This window comes from Odontomachus brunneus, unplaced genomic scaffold (genome assembly GCF_010583005.1).
Source record: "Odontomachus brunneus isolate Ranch 3 - 2012 unplaced genomic scaffold, Obru_v1 Obru_scaffold_093, whole genome shotgun sequence".
In the NCBI taxonomy this organism is placed as follows: domain Eukaryota; kingdom Metazoa; phylum Arthropoda; class Insecta; order Hymenoptera; family Formicidae; genus Odontomachus; species Odontomachus brunneus.
In genome coordinates, this window is record NW_022639543.1 from 505,458 (window position 1) to 525,814 (window position 20,357).

Consider the following 20,357-nt stretch of genomic DNA (forward strand, 5'->3'; position numbering starts at 1 on the left):
CGAAACTCTCGCTAAAACCTATGTGAAGCTTCGGAACTATTACAGTACTACCGGAAAACGTCAAAAAGTCGGCTAGAACTGCCAGCACCCCAGAGTTTACTCTTGTAATGCGGTTCTTGTACTCAAGTTTAAAAATTGTATAAAAATAGTTAGAGGCCGTAACTCTTGCTAAAACATATCAGGAACTATAGAGCACTTCGAGAACTGTAAAATAAAATTATCAAAATAATTTTTTTTTAATGTTGCGGTGCCGTGGTAAGTTGGCACCTTATATTTTAAAAAATTCATTTTTTTTATTAATTCGACGGAACTATTGCTATAACCTATCAGGAACTATAGAACTATTGTGGGTGCAAATGGAACTCATGTCAAAACTTGCGGTGCTAAAAAATGAGGTGCCAACTTCACGCACGCTAGAAAATGAGCGTATTTAAGTAATATGGAATGCAGCCATAAACTATTTAAATAAGTGCAGTGTAACATATCGAACAGATAATTTTAATAGTAGAGTAGATAATATTAAAAATACATAAAAATTATAGAAAATGCACACACAATTGCTACATATTCTAAAATTCATTAAAAAATCATAGACAGACATTAAAAAGTCTGATGACAAAATTGTTGAGGTCACTTTCCAAGATTTTTCCAACGTCTGTTTGCTGTCTGAATTTTTATCTATTTACAAATTGATTAAGAGAATTGCTGAAAGAAGATGCTAAAATTGACAACTTTATCGGGAGAATACTGACATTTTTCTGCAAACTTTATGTCGTATTGGTTGTATAAAATTACAAATGCTTTTACGCAATGAAAGCACGTGTAAAAATAAATAGGAATATTGCTCAATATGTGACGAGAGAAAACGAAAAAAGAATTTTAAATGTAAAGTTTCAAGCTGTCAGCATAATATTTGCCTAATCCAAAAGTGTAAAAGTTCTACATCTTCTACATCTACGAAAGTATAGATGTTCCAAACAGAAAAATTTTGAAGAACGTTGCTGTATCTTTGCATCTGAATTCAGAAACTTAAGTATATGAGAGAAGTTTGCAGAAATATTTCTACACATGCATAGTTAGATTTTCCGCTGAATATAATAAAATAACATACATTTACGTAAATCCTATATGTACAAGAAATATTAAAAAGATAGAGTGATTGTACTCCTTAGTAACGTTTATCTCTGCGTTCAATGTATCTCAATGTTATCGCTTAAAGTTCATGATATACTGACCCGTAATCGTATGTAAGTGTTCACGTGTGACCACTTATCATAGTTATTTATAAATAGTTTTTCTAACTAACGTCGAATTGGTACGAAAAAAAACAGTCTGAATTAACGTAACTTGTTTAGTTAAACAATTTTTACAACCCAATAAAATTTCTAGTCTATTGTAATCAAATATTCCAGAACATCAGGTTCAATATCGGTCATAGATTACTGCATATCTAATTCAACCATAAATTAAATATCTTACGTGCGTTAATTTCGAGTCATAGTTTTAATTGAATTAACAAAAGAATTATGACAAAATACAAATATATTTTTTGTCCATTTACTTTTTGTGATATTAAATTATATATATTGTTGGAAAATTATACAATTGGGCTGATTACAACATATTTGGATAGTATATAACAGATTTATCAATTAGAGAAATGGCACAGCGCATAAGAAAGACAACTGATTTATAATCCAGAAATTCCGAGTTTAAAGCCAGAGATTTCTGGGTTACGACAGATCTCACGAAATTCTGACATGAACAAAAACATTTTGTGTCCAGATTCATGTTTAGAAGACAAAATTTTGTAAGAAATATCTTATTAAATCTTAAGGCAAATTTGGTGTTGTTAAATATAATTTACAGCTCGATTTCACTGTTTCTCATTTCAAAACGAAATGAGACGAACAAGAAAGTCCGTTTTGCGATACGTTTACGCTTGTCGGAAAATTTGACGGGCATTAAAGACCTCGATATTTCGAGCAAATGGATATTACAGATTTATCACTGCGGAGTTATTGAGTTGCGCTTGCAATTATGTGCAGAACTACCTTCTCTAGCAATATGCAACGGAATGAGATTTCCCACAAGCTGTTTGTCGTGACCAGTCGTATCGCATAAAAACTCGAATTAAAAATAAATCTCGCCGGTCGGTTTTATCGTCCGAAATCTCAGATTCGCGTCCAGCAACTAATTCCGTGGTACAACGAGAGTTCAAGAGAGCACACTCGAGCGGCGCTGTAAAGTTAAAAGCTGTTCCAACCTTTTAGCAAAGATACAGTCTGCTTGTGAAAAAGGGCGAGGGTCGAACACGCCCCAGCAATGAATAGCATTTTTCTCAGTGAATTCTTCGCATACGTACACACATGTACACGCGAATTATGCGGGATGACGAGCACTTTTATTGCTTTCGGCTGGATTCTCGTTGCGTTTTCCATTTTCGCAACACGATCATTTGTTTCGTTACATGTTCCCTCCTATGTTGAATATAATTAGAATTATCGGGACTAATTAATATGTTAGTATGTGATATATTAACTGTAGATATATTAACTGTGTTGTATAATATGACAAAGGGTGAAATAATAGAGGAAAAGGTGATAACATAAATCATGGTTATTTTAGGTTTAAGCGAAAAATCCAGTATTAAATGCAATAATTGCATCAATAACTGTCAGAAATGTCAGCAATTTATAATAAATTTATGATTATTAAAAAAAATTAACTATTTAAAGAACACAAAATTTTATGAATTTTAGAAACTATGAAATGTGTGAACTATTAAAATTGCTATATTTCCAAAGAAATCTGCTATGTTCCTACCGAAATTTCTATGTTCCTTAGCAAGATGAACCTTACTGACAGTCTATTCTTGTGTATGTGTGGACTACTAAAAACAGTAAAATTAAAAAGAATTTACATGCAAAAGGCATTACATAATAGTCTCTCCGTAACATTGCATTACTAAAAAGAAATGTATAAACATATCTAATCGCAGATATCTGACAAAGCGGGCACTACAAGATTTACGATAAGTGCAAGAGAGAGAATATATTTCTCGAAAAACTGCATAAACATGAACGCAGGTATCTAATCGACATAGCGAATACTAGCAAAGTTATCGTTTGTGAAAATGACAGGAAGATTTGCCAAAGTATCAGAGCGTAAATCGCGACAGCGACGTCGTATATCGCATTCTCGAGGACGCGGAAACGGGCTGCTTGCACAAAACGCTTCGCGATCCCATGTCGGGTCGACCGGATTGGCTCGGCGGCAAGCGTATCGGTCTCATAACGGGTCGTCGGCGTCGGTGACAAAGTTTTCGGGATTGTATTAGCATTCGTTCCCCCGTCGTTCCGGTGGCGGCGGATGCCAGGGCTCGTGTGTAAACTCGGTGCCCGGAGGGCTTGCTTTGTTACAGCCCGCAGACCTCTGATACCGTGGCATACTTCATCGCGGAGTATTTCGAATACTCTCGGCATGAAGTAGTTACACGCCCGGGCCGGGGAAGACCACATTCTCGGTTCCGGCCCCGGGCTTAACTCCGCGCCGGCTCCGCAGTCTTAAACCCGGCAGCTCAACGCTCCGGCACGGACTCTCTTGCCGCACAGGCATCCCCTACGAAACGGTCGATCCCCGGGACTGGTCGCGTTAAATTCTTCGCGCGACGAAAGAGCTCGCGGCCGACCGGCCAGCCAGAGCCCCGGCTAAAATAAAAAGTGCTCGCACGACGTCCCATACGGATTCCACGGCATTCCTCCGCATGCATCTCCGGCGAAGGTCGAATTATTGAAGTGCGAGAGTAGAAAAATCTGGAAGATCCGTTTCATTGTTCTGCCAGTCTTGTTACGAGCATCACGAGCGCCAAGATGCCATGAGAAAACTCATTTCTGCCGAGCTATTCCCGTATGCTAACGAAGTATTGCATTAGCGCGTTATATATTACGGATTTGCGTCTGTCTTCTCATCTAGAAGGAAAAATTCTTTTGACGACTGTTTTCTTTTTTTTTTGGTTCTCTGCTGAAACGAAAATTGGCTTTCTTTGATACAAAAATCGTCCAATTACAACGGTTGCTCCGCTTACTGTTTTATCCACAGTTATGCGCAAAAGCGTAAATTATACGGATGCTAAGTGATTGCGATTCGTATGAAAATCGTGCAGCGGAGCATAAAGGGAAATAGAGCAAAGGTTAGGTTACAAACTCGCTTCCGCTGGTTTATCTCTCTTAAGTTTAATCGAATAAATTACACCCATGTTGTGAGAATACTCAATCTAAACGGCGTTAACGTAAATACACGAACTGATGATGCTTAAACACTACACTGAGAGAAAAGACTGATAACTATAACAAACTGCATTTAGTTACAGAAATTCATTGAATCCTTAGTAACTAATACTAAATATGATAATAATTACCAAATATTTAATAGATCGGGAGTATGACGTAATTGCATTCACAGTAACATCAATTAAATAATTTAGTAATAGTTACTTAATGTTAAATATTTAATATGAAATATATTACAGTTATGAACAGATATTTAATAATTGTTATGAAATCGTTATATCCCATATAATAAAAAATTCAGTAGGTATGAGTTCTATTTTGTTACCAGTATAAGTATGTTTTGTTGCAGCACAACGAAAAATTCATTCATTTGCAGCTATTACATCGTTTCAATATCTATTATTACAGATAGTTGGTTGAACCTATCAAAAATTTTGTAACTATTACAAAATCGCTTATTTTGCTCAACTATTCAATAAGTTTTATTTACCAAATATATTCTGGAAGCAAATAAATTTTACTTCTGTCAAATAAATAATTTATTTTACAGAACTAAATTAATTAATAAGTATTGCCATAGCTTTGGCCCGCTATATTTACGTCTATCATTTAGTAATAGTAACCAAATTTTGATAATATTTACTAAATTCTTCTCTCAGTGTACACAAAGATAAGAGTCTTATAAAACGTCTATCTAAAGTCGAATATTGAAAATCTATGAGACAACTGTGATGTATAATAAAATTTTCGTTAAGAGAATGTCGATCTTAGATTGGTTCAAGTATCCGTGAGTGAATGAAGATACGAAGAAGCTTCAGCCTCCCTTTTCAATCGTCAGTATAAGAAAATCTACACAGACTTTATCGCCAATAAGTTATCTGTTGTCGGTTAAGCCGGGTGTTAATCGATTTTTTGTGTTTCGATGTTGAAAGACTGTCGGTTTTTCCGACTCTTGCGGAATTTATCGGAACGGACGATCGCGAAGGGCAAGGCGATATATCACTGCCGCGTCTCCTAGTTTCAGCGCGCAGTTACTCCTCGCATCTTTTTGCACTCGGCAACTGTCAATCGACGCGTCGGCGCGGATTTGTAGTACTTTGACGGATTTTTCACGCGGACGGGTCTGTCAGTGTGACGTGACACTCGGTTGATTGCAAACAGGATTGGCCATCGAACAAAGGCGAGCCCTTGTGTCGATGATTATGCTTTCCACAGCCTTTTTTTGAAACCGATACATACCGCAGACACTGGATTATTCTATTACTACAGAGTGTCTGTTTTGCGTAAGTTTTAACCCCTGAAAATATTTGAAAAAGAATTAACTCTTTACTGCCCAAATAAATTTTTCGTATTTAAAAAATTTTTCATGTACATAAGATGTGTAAAACTAAAATATTCAATATATATATGGTGAAATTTTATTTTTCTAATTTTTTATTTCCCCAAAATAGATTTGTGATCATGAAGTTACGTTGGGCAGCTACTATCACATCGAAGAAGCAAGTGATTTTTAATCAGCTTAAAAAAAGTTAAAGGAGATTCTCAATTTGTCTTGTATTTATATTTGTATGTCTCCATAACTTTCGAGAACCGTTGGAGATATTGAGATGAAATTTTTTGTAACTTGTTCAGTATATTATCTACGTGGTTCTTAGATTAGTGTCATTACCTAGGTTTGTTCAGATAACCTGGAAATAATATAATTTTATTATTTACCTGAAAATTCAAGAACGTTTAGAGATACAAGACAAAATTTTTATTTTTATGTAACTAATTTCTTTTTGTTTATTATTTATTCTTGCTACCGTATATGTACGTAAACAAGTAATGGTAAATCCTTACACATTGAGAGAAAAATATAGTTGCTTTCGGCGTCAACTATACTTTTTTGTGATTTTAACCAAAAAAATAATTAGAAGAACCATTTTTCTAATAACACTTACTAAAATAATGGTTTTTCTAACTATTTTTGTGGTTAAAATCATATTTGACGCCAAAGACAACTATATTTTTCTCTCAGTGCATTGTCACGCTCGATACTTCTCGAATACTTGAAAGTTTTCAGAAGTGAAGGCAAGGGCGATCGCGAAAAACGAGACCTCCCGATCGTTCGCATAGCGTCGATCCAACGTTTATCCTCGGCCGAACTTGCCGAAATCCGATAAACTGCCGATGAGACAACGTCTTCATGGTCGAGAGGACTGCCACCGCGAATTAAGCCAGAGCGCGGCCAAAGTTCGCTCGCCCGGTTGCGCTGACTCGATCGCGCAAACTTGCGCCGCGTTCTACGTAATGCCGAACACACTTCCGAGTTGAGGAAATCGCCGGATATCTGCGCCCACACGGATACGCGGACACGGATCCATTTAATCCTCGCGCTGCACGATGGAATCGGCGCGCGCAGGAAAATAATACATCGGCGTTATTGCACGTGACGTTTCGCGATAGGCCTTCGACCGTACGTAACTTCTGTCCGATCTCAAAAATCGAACATTCTCTAATCTTTCGTTCGAAATCTTCAGTTTGTACAATATGATCTGTGGTGGCATGCACTGTCCCGTAAAAAAAAAAAAACGTATCGAAATTTACCTGTTTCTGAACAGAATAAATAAATTCTATCTATAGAGTGAACACTGACCGGTTTCTAGCTAGTAACCATCCACACAACACAATGTCCAATGTCGAGACATGAGACGTCTTGAAGACGTTTTTAACCTTTTAGAGCATAGTGAGATCACCTATTAATTTCAAAAGGAATAATCTTTTAGGTTGTCATTCTAGACATGTGTGACATGAATATTTTATTAGAATCAAATTTTTAAGGTTCTGAGTAACTTCAAAGGGTTAAGACGTCTTCAAGACGTCTTGTGTCTTGTTTTTCGATGTCATGTTATGTGGGCAGTTTGCCCGAAATGTTTCTAGTCGGATTGTCCCAGTTTCCAAAATTCGCGATTTAAATTTTTCGGAACATCCATCGGGGCTCCACGGGCGTCTAGAGAAATCGAGTCACCGTAACCTTAGGTTCCCGATTGAGCTGATTATCACACAACGTCTGCGAGTGTAGCAGCGACAGCCCTTTGCATTTACGCCGGTGTGTATATACGGGGTAACACGCGTTCGATCAGGAGGCGACGTAAGATTTCCGTCGTGATTTACCTAACGGAATGCGGTTGATGTATGCGAAGGGCTCGGCGGATAGGCGCGCGGTATTACCGCACGATCCGCTTGCGTAAATATCGCGCCGGATAGATGTACCCACACCAGGCGTCGTGGCCGTGTTGTCGCACATGCTCACACCCACACCATCCACCGCAACACGTGCACGAGCACACACGCACGCGAGAAGCGCACGCACACACGTACACACCCCGCCGCGTGCATATATCTCGGCCGGCGCTATAATTCTTTTGGCCGCCGCGGCACGAAGGCGGCTCGCACAGTTGTACTGTAAATTTCGAAGTTCGTCGCCGACGCTAATTCGAAGTTTGGCGCAGTTGCTGCGGGGCTCCGCATGTGCGTACGCACCGCACGTGCATGTACACGCACGCCCACCGACGCAAACGGCTGTTCCCCGTAAACCCGTGTAAACCCAGCGTCTCACACATACGCACAAAGGGACACCACCCCTTTTTATCCTGACTTTCCGATTTTGATAAAAAAATTTTTTAGCAGTTTTCGCTCAATAAACATTTTGTCCAGTGAACATTTATAAAAAAATGATATTTAAAAATAATTTTACGCTTTACTATTTATATAAATTGTGCAACCTTTGGGATAATATTTGTCATATAAACATACAAAACATGAATGAATGAATTTTTTCTCTGCAAATTTCGAAAAGTTAATAAATATCGTTTTATAACGTCCATTTATGATTGCTAATTATTAATTGTATTATTAATAAAATTATTTTTTCTCTTCCTTTCATAAAAATTCGGGTTTTTGCATTTTACGAAGAAATGATTGCAATAAATTAGAAAATAGCGATTGTGTTTACAAAATGTATTTAACATCTCCCATACGTACAACGAAAAAGAGAATAAAGATCCGTACGGGACTCGAACTCGAGTCTTCAGTGCGAAAGTCTAGATGCTTCTAGTTGTGTCGCTACAAATCACTGGAAGCGGCTCAACAGTATGAATATTTGCAGTGCGCGTACGTTTGCATTGAACTTTATGAACTTTTTTCTCGGCGAATTCCGAGAAGTACATCAAATAGCTTCGCAAGAAAATTTCGTTAGACAAAGACTGCTCATAAATAATTTCTTTTTTTATCAAAATCGATGAGTTAGAGTGCGTGATGTTCCTTTGCCAGGTGCAAGCGAAGTGGATAGCTGCAGTTCTCGCGATTGTCATTGCAAGAGAGCGATTAGTTGCGAGGGGTTGAAAGTGGCGAATGAGATCTGGGGCCAGTCGGTGGCACACCGAAAAAGTCTTTAAAGGAAATTCGGTCGAAATTGGTGTGTTTCCCTTCGGCTGCGAATAATTGCCGCAGACGATGGTATCGAGGGCAGAATAGCAGCGACGTTGTTGTAGAGAGATGTGTGTGTGTGTGAGAGAGAGAAGGGATGGATAAGTGTAGGTGTATGTGGGTCGGCTACGAACACCACTGGTGAAACTCCACCAGTGGATTTTGCGAGCGACTCCGGCGGCAAAGCCGCAGCCGCAGCCGCTCTTTACGGCCTCAACTGAGTGGCGACTTGGCCGAGAACCGTTGTTTCTGGACGACTTCGCGAACGGTACAGGCTCTGCGCGACATTGTCGAACGATCGGCCGATCTCTCGTCGTTTCCCTCATCGCGTGGCGTTGATTGCGTACGATTACACGATGTAATGCTGATGCGCCAGCCGATAGCGAGATGTAGAGTAATCTCATTCTCTTTTCATGAAAACGACAATTTATTATCGTTCGCAATATTCAATGTTATTAGACCAATGAAACCAGAATGAATTTTCTACCGCTCGTCAACTTTTGTAAAGGGACGGCAAATTTCCAAGGAAATTTCAAAATAGCGCAAATCTGCAGATTTTAATCCTATTAATAGCTACAGTTACTATCTTACATACGAGGTTTGTTAAAAAAATACGCGGAATTTTAAAATTTCGTAGGCTGTATAAGTCCAATGGTCACAATTTTTTTTTGTGTTGGTACACTTGTCCCTGACGTATCTTGATATTGGTAGCCATATTGGATGCTTACTTTATTGTTGGCTGTCGAAAAGGTTACACGTATTTTAGTATGCTCGGCGATTTTTAACTTGTGGAAAAAATGGAACAAAAAATTTGCATTAAATTTTGCTTTAAGAATGGAATAAAGTGCAGCATTAGAAACGTTGAATGTTGCTTTTGGCGAATCTCGTATGAATAAAACAATCGTTCACAAGTGGTACAAACGTTTCCAAGAGGGCCGTGAAAACGTTGAAGATGACGAGCGCCCTGGATGCTACATCAACCGATCGACAATGTCGAAAAAGTGAAGAAAATGATTATGGACAATCGCCGAATCAATCTCAGAGAGGTTGCTGATGTTGGCATATCATTTGGCTCATGCCAAGCAACTTTTTCGGAGTGCCAAGCGGATGTTTTGGGCATGAAATGTGTGTCAGCAAAATTTGTTCCGAAATTCTTGAATTTTGTTCGTGAATTTTTGGCCAAAAACAACACCGTTATGATGCCTCAGCCCCCGTATTCGCCGAACATGGCCTCCTGTGACTTCTTCCTACTCTCGAAGCTGAAAAGAACCATGAAAGAACGACGTTTTACCAACATTGAAGAGATAAAGACAGAATCGCTGAAGGAGCTAAACGCCATACCGAAAATTGCGTTCCAGAAGTACTTCAAAGATTGGAAAAAGCGCTGGCACAAATGTATTATATCTGATAGGGAGTACTTTGAAGAGGACAAAATTAATATCGATGAATAAATAAAGATTTGTTTAGAAAAACGAAAATTCCTTGTATTTTTTTATCAAACCTCGTATAAGATAATAACGCTAACTATTAATCGGCAATTAAACGGCTTTTAATTAAATTTGCTAAATAATTACTTCAATTATTAAAATCAAACGGTCTTCGGTTAAATTTATTGGAATCAATTGTCAATTAAACTGTTTCCAATTGGCTTCTACTAACCGTCAGTTATACACGATAATTAATTAACAAAAGTAATTAATTATTCGCAATCCTGCTTATATTTAAAACTTTTTTACATGTCTGGAACAGAACAGTGTTCAAAAATATTTATGTATTAAATGTATTAAAAGTATTTATTTTTAACAAAGTTATAATATATTAAAGTTGCTCGGATCTGACAGATCCAGATTGTACGTTCCAAAAAATATGATTGCACGCGGAAGAAAGGTGCAATGGCACGTGTAATAAGATTGAGCGAAATCGAGTAATTACAAGGAGGGTGGCTAATTAATGATAATAATTAGCTTTGTTGTAAGATCGTAAACACGAAGGGAGAGGCTTTATAATTCATATTGTGATAATAGATACACGCAAAAAAAACTAGCTTCCAAAGCTAAAAAATAGATGACAGGTAAGATGTGTCACTGAAATAGGAACAGCTAATGTCGATACTACCGAAGCTAAATTTATTCGCTGTTAAATTTAGGCACTACAGCAAAAAATATTAGCTGCTAGAAACAAGCGACTAACAAATAATTGTAGTTGTGCAGCAGACTTCTTTAATATATGTATAAATTTAAAAATTTAATTATTTAATTATTTATGTAGAAATTTAAAAATAACTACCATTTTCTTAGCTGCTTGAAATAATGTGCATTTTTAATGTCATCTAATATATTTGTATTTCATAGCGAATGCATTTTAGCTGTCATAGCCAATTCTTAGCAGTGACAGCTAAACGATTAGCTTTTTGACTAAGTTGAATCAGCTACCGTGGTTTAGCTGATATTATTAAATCATTTTATAGTACTAATGAGAAAGATAAACAACGAGTTCAATAAGATTAACACCCGTGATGGTTTCTAAAGGAAAATATAAAATACCACAATAATCCACGAAAATGCCGACTATAAATTTTCAAACGCTACGCTTGCAAAATTTTCCGTGTTTGTTTGCGACAGAATAAACGAAATGCGGGAGACGAGAATCAATAATCGGGAACGAGCAAAGGTGAAGGAATGAGACAACGCGAGACAACGAAATAGCAAAACGAATTACAAGAATAGAACAATACCGCAAATGCTCCGGGAAAAACGAGGAAAAAGCATCGGGACGATAAAATGGCAACGCGCGAATCGCGAATTTACTCGTGGTTCCAGTTCGCGAGCTTTATCGACGCGGCTGAACAAGAGTATGAACATCGCGAATGGAATCTATTAATATTTTAATCGGACGACATGTCTTCATCTGAAATTTTCATTACGCTTGTCCGAGTTGCGAATCTTGCAATATTCACAAGAGTCATATAATTATATTTCCAACATTTGAATGAAGTCGGATAATCGATAAAGCTGGGACGTTAACAAGACAAGTGGAGATATAATTGACGATCGCCCGAATTATGAAAACTTATTTTCTGACGAGAGATCGTGAAAATAGATTACATTTTATCTCGATAATGTCATTGTAAAAGAAACAGCCTCACTGCACATATACAAAGGAAAGCGAAGTTCTCATTTGAGGAACACGTTTCGAAATGGAAATGACAGACGGGACATAGTCGCACTTTAATCATCGTCAAATTACTCGTGATAGCTAATTATGTTACTTTAATTGTGTCGAGAGATTGTTAAAGCTAATTAGGTTTAATTATCTCTCCGAGCTCTTCCAATACATCTTCAAGCGCTAACCGCTTTAACACTAGATACCGAAATGTTTAATCCGATTATCTCAGCCCCTTCGTCTTCGATAATATATATTTATCGAAAATGTATTCGGCAGCACTTAAATAAATTTTTTTTCTATTTTTTAAACTATAATATTATTCTGATTTTGATGAAAATTAGAGGAAAGTATTTACATTCTGAAAGGAACATTTTGCAATGTTTACTATTTATTTCAGAATAAATTCATAAAACACATAACCCTCAATTAAATCCAGTCTTTCCCAGGTTAGAAAAGTTTTCCTAGGCAAATGTTTTAGCTCGTTACTAATTTTTCATACTAATTTTTCACTAAAATGTAAAATTAATTTTGTGATATACTCGTTGTCCAATCTTTATATATCAAATATAATAAAGTAGCCAACTATTTATCCTAAAATATATAATCTGATTGCTACATGCCGCCATTAGCATTGGAAAATTAAGTAACATATCAAAATTGAAGTTAATCGAGGTAGCAAATCGCAATTGATGTTACGTTGTAAAAATTTTAAGAAAACAGAAGTGAGCGTTACATTATTGATAGACAACTATGATTTTTTATTTCATAGCGGTTATTTTTTTTGTCCAGTCATCAGCTTACTTACCTATCTAGCCATTAGGAGAAGTGAGTGTCACACACATTATTAACTGATAGTGATGTTAAACATAAATTTACTACTTCGCGGCTAGACATCTACGAGACTTCTACCAAAGAATAACGATAGTTTTTCAGAGATCACATAATGTTAAAAGTTACTCGATCATTTGAAGATCGCATTGTTTTTCACATTACTGGTAATCCCTTGATCGTAAAACCGTACGAAATCTTACTTAGACTGTGGGGTAAGAGCTGTTTCTCTCGTTTCTCACCGCATGACACGCGCCGCGATTTCGATCGGGACTACTGGCGGATTAAATGGATCCTTGTCGCCCACCGAGACCGACCTTGGACCACCCCCGTTGGGTCGCCAGAGACTATACGTCCTGCGTGTCCAGAACAGACCGGATTGCGGGGGCCAAAGGGCACGTAGAAAGGGAGAGAATTTTCTTGCGAGACACTCTGTAGATAGCCCGGGCGAGGTTGGAGGACGGAAAGGAGGGATAATTGAATACAACTTGATCGAGCCGCGCGTTTCCACCCCATTAAATCGGGCTTAAGCTCGTAAGGGTGGGTGGGAGAGACCGTTGGCGGGCCACGAAGAGAAGGAGGCGGAAGAAGAGGGTCGGATAGCGCCACGTGGGTGCGAGCGGAATAGAAATTCTGAGAGAGAAAGAGAGTGAGAGAGAGAGAGAGAGAGAGAGAGGAGAGGGAGAGAGTGGATGAGGGAATGCAAGGGCGAGCGAGAGGGTAACCCTCTCCGGCAGCCGTCTCGGGAAGGCGAGAGAATGTTTACTGCTGCCCCAGCTGGAGGCCAATCAGTATAGCCGTTCTCCGTTCGCCGCCACCCTTCCGTCTGTTTCCTTCTCCTTCAGAGGGGGTGCGATATCGCAGCCGTACAATGGAAACGTCGACGGCAATGGCTAGGCCCGTCGTCGTTATACAGCCGGATTATTCCTCGCCTCCCCTTTACCCTCTCTCTCCCTTTCTCTCTCCCGTCACCTCCCGCCTCCGTTATAGCGATAATCAAATTAACTCACTTCGAGTTTTAAAGACGCCATCCCTCGAGCTCGAACCACCCGCGAGCTGAGCCGAGTTGAGTTGAGTCGAGTCGTTCGCCCGCCAATTCGCCGCAGCCGCGCTCTCTCCTCGACTCTACTCGGTCACTCGGTTATATCCCAACCCTGCGAAGCGCGGGATGTGGAGTAGCTTGCCTCTCCTGTAGTCTCCCCTCTGTTGCCCGTTCTGTCGCTGTCTTTCATGTGCGCCTCGTCAACGTCGGATAAATCGCTCGCGGAGACTTAGCGTCGTTCGCGAAGTCTATCGATTATCGGCCTCTCTATCGCGACGCCTGATTACTACCGAATCTCCGCGTTTGCGATGCTCTTGTCGACGTTATTACGATGCTTTCGGTAGGTCGCGTTAAAAATTAATCGTTCACAGGGCGGGAAACAGCAGTGACTTTGAAGAATGGAAAATTGATAATAATAATAATTATAACACCTGAAATTGCTAATGCATTTCTTATATATTTTTAATACGTAAAATTTATTAATTAATGCATTACACAATAAATCTAAAGAATGCAACGAAATTTTATTTAAGATTTTTTCATGATTTTTTTTTACGCAACCAATTTTATTCGTTATTTCACATACAAAAATATTATATATATATCAAAGTGAGATTATGAAAAGTGAATATTTTGCGATATATTTCATATCTTCTACTATTTTTTCTTTATAATGTTTTATTTTTCAAATATTTGAAGTGTGTGCAATTAAATTGGGACACCTGTATATGGAGAAAATTAATTTTCTTGGAAGTTAAAAATCATATTTCAGAAACTCTGAATGATAAAAAATCTGTTTGCATTTTTAAATTTAGCATAAAAGTTGCTATATAATTTAATCCAAGTATAACAAAGATAGTTTTTTTTATAGTGTAATATTTATTTTAGTGACGCTGAATATAGAGAGGATGTCTGATGCATAAGAATTAAAATATTCGGGTGATTCGCAATGTAATGTTGCTCCAAAATGAATATATGATCAAATACTGGCACGGAAACATTTTTCTATACTATTTGTTAGATAAAAAATTGTATTTTTTACACCTAACACATCGGCTGATGTTTCTAGCTGTACTCTAAAGTAAAGATAATCCGATAAAGGTATACAGGTGGTACGAGTTTGTTATAAATTACGCATCACGTTACGAAAATTTCCGCTTCAGTCGACGAATTTCGTGTACACGTCGATTGAAACCGGTTGTGTTAGTTTTTGATACGCGATTGTAGCTGTCACTAGTTGAGATCAGTCGTTGGATTTTGAATCGACGAACGTCATCGCGACAGATACATTCGTATCTGTGTTGCGCAGTCTATTTTGTTGCAGCAGATTATCCTTCCAGTTTTGAGGAGAGATATCCTGATAGGTCCCAATCATAATATCACGTGTTTCATATTCTAACACGGATATATATGTCAGAAATTGCACAAAAATAGAAAAAAAATTCTTAAAACTCACATATTTTTCATTTGTATAATTCGGATCACTCAAGGAAGTGTTTCGCTGGTAATTCCAAATGTCACAGTTAATATTTATCGTTCCCTTTGTATCTGCTAAAAAACTGTCTACGGTACGTAGAATTTTCAGCAGTAGCGTTCTAATAATATCTATATACACAAGCAAATTTCAGTCCCATTATCAATTATTAACTATTTAGGTATAATGTTGGGTCTGTATGATTTTTCGAGAACACTCATTCAGATTACCACTTTCAAGCTATGTCGAAAATTGTTTGTAATTATACTATGTATAATTGTTTGTAATTATATTATGTAAGCACCCAAATTATTTATTTAAAAATATAAATCGTTCTAAAGGCGAAAGAATTACTATTTTTATCGAGAGCTTATCCTCCCATCGCTTCGCGCGAAGCTCAAAAGTACTTCCGAACTGTGTTTAACGCGATTCGCATTGGCGGAAGCAGAAAATCCGTTGGGCGTTGTATCGCGAGCGGTAAGTGATCGGCTGCTCGATGGAAAAGAAGTATTTGGGTCACGACAAGCACGCCAATGACTCGCTGCATTTTTTAAAAGGATCTTGCACTTAATCCGCCATCGGAAAGGTGGATGCATAGTAACATAACCGTAATTTTCCCTCTACATTAAACCTACAAATTCTGTCAGGCTAGAAAACCAATAGAGAATCTTGAAATATATCATTATATAAGATATTGTCTTATCTTATATTACAAGTAGCTACTTACTGCTATATTCTCCATTGAGACTTGAAGAGGCATTTATTCAAGAATTATTTAATATTTCATTATCTCAATATTCTATCCATATTTAATATTTATTCTTGATTTCAATAAACAATACATTAATTATTTAAATTACTCAGTTAGAGTATGTGAGATAAGCAAATATCAAATAATTTAATAAAGATTAATCTTTTACTTGGTAGATTCAAAAAAGTTATGGAGAAAAATTGTTGAATATTTGAATGTGAAGTAAATGATGTCTGCTTAAATAGTTATATTATTTCCAAAATATTATTTTAACAACATATTTTTAACAATTTCTGTTATCTACAAAAGTCGAAGCTAGTGAGACAGGTAATTGCTAAGCTATGAAAATGTTACTCCAGAGCAACATTGCTAAATAATTGTGTCCTATGTCTGTGTTCTTGCATATAATTCGTGAGAAATCGATGTTGCTTAAGAGCTTTACTAAATACAGGGTTCAATGGACAAAAGAGCAACATATTCTGATAATCTTTCTTTTTTGCTCGTCTTATCTTATTTTCCTCTTGGCGTTGGAAATAAGATTTAAAGCTTTTGATGAGACAGAATTATGTCAAAGATAATGATGTTTATTAACGCTATTTACCAATACCGTATTGTACATAATGGTAAGATTTGATATATATACATACAAAGAGAGCATTGACCGATATAAGGGTCAAACTCGCAACGTCTGATTACTTCACTGTATCTCCGCGGACTATATTACTAAATGTACAAATCAAGATTTCCATTAAATTCCTAGACCGACATTCCTAGTTGTAAATTTGCGATCTTTGACTAAGCCCGAGTCGAAACTTTGACCCTATGTTAAACCTTAAATTCTACAACGCAGTAGGAACTGAGTTAGCAAAGTATGTTTAATTCTAATGATACAATTTACTCCTACTTTGATGATGTCCGAAATTTCCTTTTTCACTTTCTTTTGAAAATGGATTGTATTAGAGGCTTCAAAATAAATGTTGAGTGGAATAGTAAGGAAAGTAGGGTCAAAAGTTTGACTCAGAAAAACACTATTAATTAAAAATTCATAGAAAACTATCAATCGACTACTGAAATCAACATTTTTATTGCATAAAATAAATAGTTTTTAAATATAAATAATTAATACTTAATTAAAACTAAATAACAAAAAAATAGTTTTTGCTGTATGAAATAAATAAAGTAGGTACACGTCGATGATTAATTATAAATTCACAAAGCTATATAATTATTTGTCAATTGACGAAGTATAATCATTGCTCTAACTTTTGATATGGGTATCTCTTTATCCTCGATAAATTCATGAAGCATTTGTTAAAAGCGGAAACATGCGCAATAAATGATTTCACGTACCCTGAAATTTGTTTCTACTTTTCGATTGCTGCTTCGTCGTAGCATTCCGAAGACTATTTGTGGCACTGTTACACAACAGGTATAATTTAATCGAAGAGTTTCGTAGTAATTAACACGATATTAATACGAGCTGAATAAGAATTTCGAGAATGAACGAAATATCTGAATTATTTGGCGTTAATAGTAAATAACTTGTCGTGTACTTCACGTCGCAGTATGTTTAACGTTTGTCTGCTCGAAACGTAATGCCTCGATAATGAAAATGTAACATACAAAAGTATAAAATTACAAAAGCAAAAAATACTGTATCATCATCGCAAACTACTAAATGTCTATCGCTTATCCGTAATATGTCAACTAATTATAAAAATAAATTATTTAAAAATATTCTGAATTTATAAAATGTAAGATGACAATATACTTATCATCATGTGCCGCCTGTTACGAGTGTTTATATATGTAAACGCCGAGAAATACGCATATCATGAAGTATACGTATATCAGTGAGTAACCTCACATCGGTTGAGTAAAATATTTTTTTTAAATATATTTAAGTACTTTATTAATATTCTCATCGGCAACGCGCTTATTCTCTGACGTTTTTTCCATCAAATCTACATAAGTAAATCCAAGTGCAACAATTGAATATTTAGATTGACGTAATTGAAAGATAAGATGTTAAGGTTCCTTGTATCTCGCCAAGGTCATGTCGGATTTGTAACGTCAGGAGGATTTGTAACGACATGCTAATAAAAGTGGTGTGATATTTATAAATAAAGATAAATACGGACAAAAGAGCACTTGAGTATAGCTTGAGTACATTTGTAAAATCTTCCGAAAACTATCTTTTTCCTTTGACGATCAGTAAATAATCATATAATTTTATAAGTGTGCTCAAACAATCTCAAATGTTCTTTCGTCTATATTTATCTTTATTCAGAAATGGTACGCAATTTTCGTCAGCATGTCATTCCTCACTTTTGACGTCACAAATCCAATATGGTCGGCGAGGTACAAGGAACCTTAAATGAGAAAACGTAGAACATCTAGACGCGACCAATGTGATACATCATGCAATCATAAATCATACATACTTTCGATATTAACTTTAGATATTAAATCCAACTAGAGTTTCATGGTTATCACAACATTGAGAAAAAAATGTTTGGTATTTGTAACTACAATTATATAAAGAAATAATTATTATAAATTATGACCAAGACAATCATTTTTTAGTCAATTGTACTATAATTTTAGTGATAGTAATCTTATATATATGTTATTACTACTATTTTTGTGTTGGAACAATCAAAAAATATGGTTAGGGTCAAATTGTGTCTATACCATATTTTCTAATCGTTATAATTCAACACGAAGATAGTAGTGATAATATGCATAAGGTTATTATTACTAAAATTATATTAATAATACTAATTGACTAAATTACTTAATTGACTAATTGACTAGATGACTTAATTGATTAAAAGTTCGTTACATTAGTTAGTTAACTAAAATATAATTTGTAATAATTATTTCTCTACATAATTATAATTACAAATACCAAACATTTCTCTCTCAGCGGATGTAAAACAAGATGGAGGAAACTCCAATATTTTTCTATTATATTTATGAGGCAAATATACTGTATTAAATTTTTGAGTAAATTTACATTATACAATAATGTAAAGCTTTTAAGCTTTTGTTATATCGATGCAGTTACGAATTTACTAAAAATTATTTAAATGTTCATATCACATTTCGCATACATATTGTTTTAAAGCAAATTCTGATAAATTTTTCGTCATATTCTTTTCGTATCTCTATTTTGTTCCATTCTACGTGATAAATATTAAAATCACATAAATTGTTCATAACGGATGCAACTTTTACAAATCGACTAATAAAATTGCTATCAAATTTACATATACCTGTCATACCTAGAACGTTTTTATATGGCTTTGTATCGATTTCTTTTTTCCGAAAGTAACATATAGCTCAGAAAAGCTCTTAAGAAAAACCTCGGTTTTCCTGCTGAATTGCTAAAAAGATCGATTGTGATCGGCGATAATAGCGCGAGATTTGCATAACGTAATATAATAAAGGGGAAGAAAAGAAAGGATATACGCGAAAGCGATGCATCCAGTCGAGCCGATAAGCATTGAAACACGTTAGCAATACTCAATCGCAACCAAGGAAATGCATTTAAGTATGCATTACGAATCACATCGAGAATCCCACTGGATTAAGTATAATACGCAACGAATTGCGAGCCGTGACGTCCATTATGCCGTCATATTTCGAACACTTATACGTCTACGAGTTCGGTCGACCGACACTATCGACGGCGACGTATATCGAAGTTAAAACCGTCCGCTTTAAATTATGCATCCCGCTTAATGCAGGTAAAATTATCAGGGATTTTAAATGCGCCGTACGCGAAGTATTTGAGGAGATGTGCAGTATAATTAACGGATCGTATGATGAAATATATTTCTTTGATAGCCAGTTCATGTCTTCGTATATTTCCGTTTACCGATATGCATTCCCGAAATATTGAAATTTAGTCAATGAAAGCTAAAAACTACCCCTCAGAGTACTGACGATTGACGATAAAAAAAATAACATTCACTATCGGAAAAATAATACTATTATCAGATATCTAAAATTAGGAATGGCTAGAAAAAGGAATCAGAATCAGACCACCGAAAAAGAATCATTTCGCAAGATAAATTTCGTATCTGGGCATGGATTGTTGAACTTTTTTAGATTATATTGTATTCTTCATTCTTTCTCTATCAAAAGATTATGTTTTATGGATTTTTCGTCCTTGCTTTAACTTTTATCCTTCAAGGAAAAAAATACTACATATTCCAATTTGTCAAATAATTGATTGGATATACGGAAATTTATTTTTATGTCATTATTTTTCTATCAAGAAATGAATAGAATCTAAAATGAATATGTCAAATATCTTGTCTTAAACAT

The 20,357-nt window shown here is 36.1% G+C and overlaps 1 protein-coding gene across 2 annotated transcripts in view; it reads right to left on the reverse strand.

Moving 5' to 3' along the window:
* Positions 1-20,357, reverse strand: part of LOC116848344 (4-coumarate--CoA ligase 1-like) — a 56,775-nt gene that overhangs the window by 21,079 nt on the left and 15,339 nt on the right. The window contains exon 1 of one of the 2 annotated variants that reach the window (XM_032824313.1): positions 17,373-17,394. The exons of the other annotated variant lie outside the window; for it this stretch is intronic. The gene's annotated coding sequence lies outside the window, so the exon portion shown is untranslated. Of the gene's footprint in view, positions 1-17,372; positions 17,395-20,357 lie in introns of those variants that run through there. 2 annotated transcript variants of the gene reach the window in all.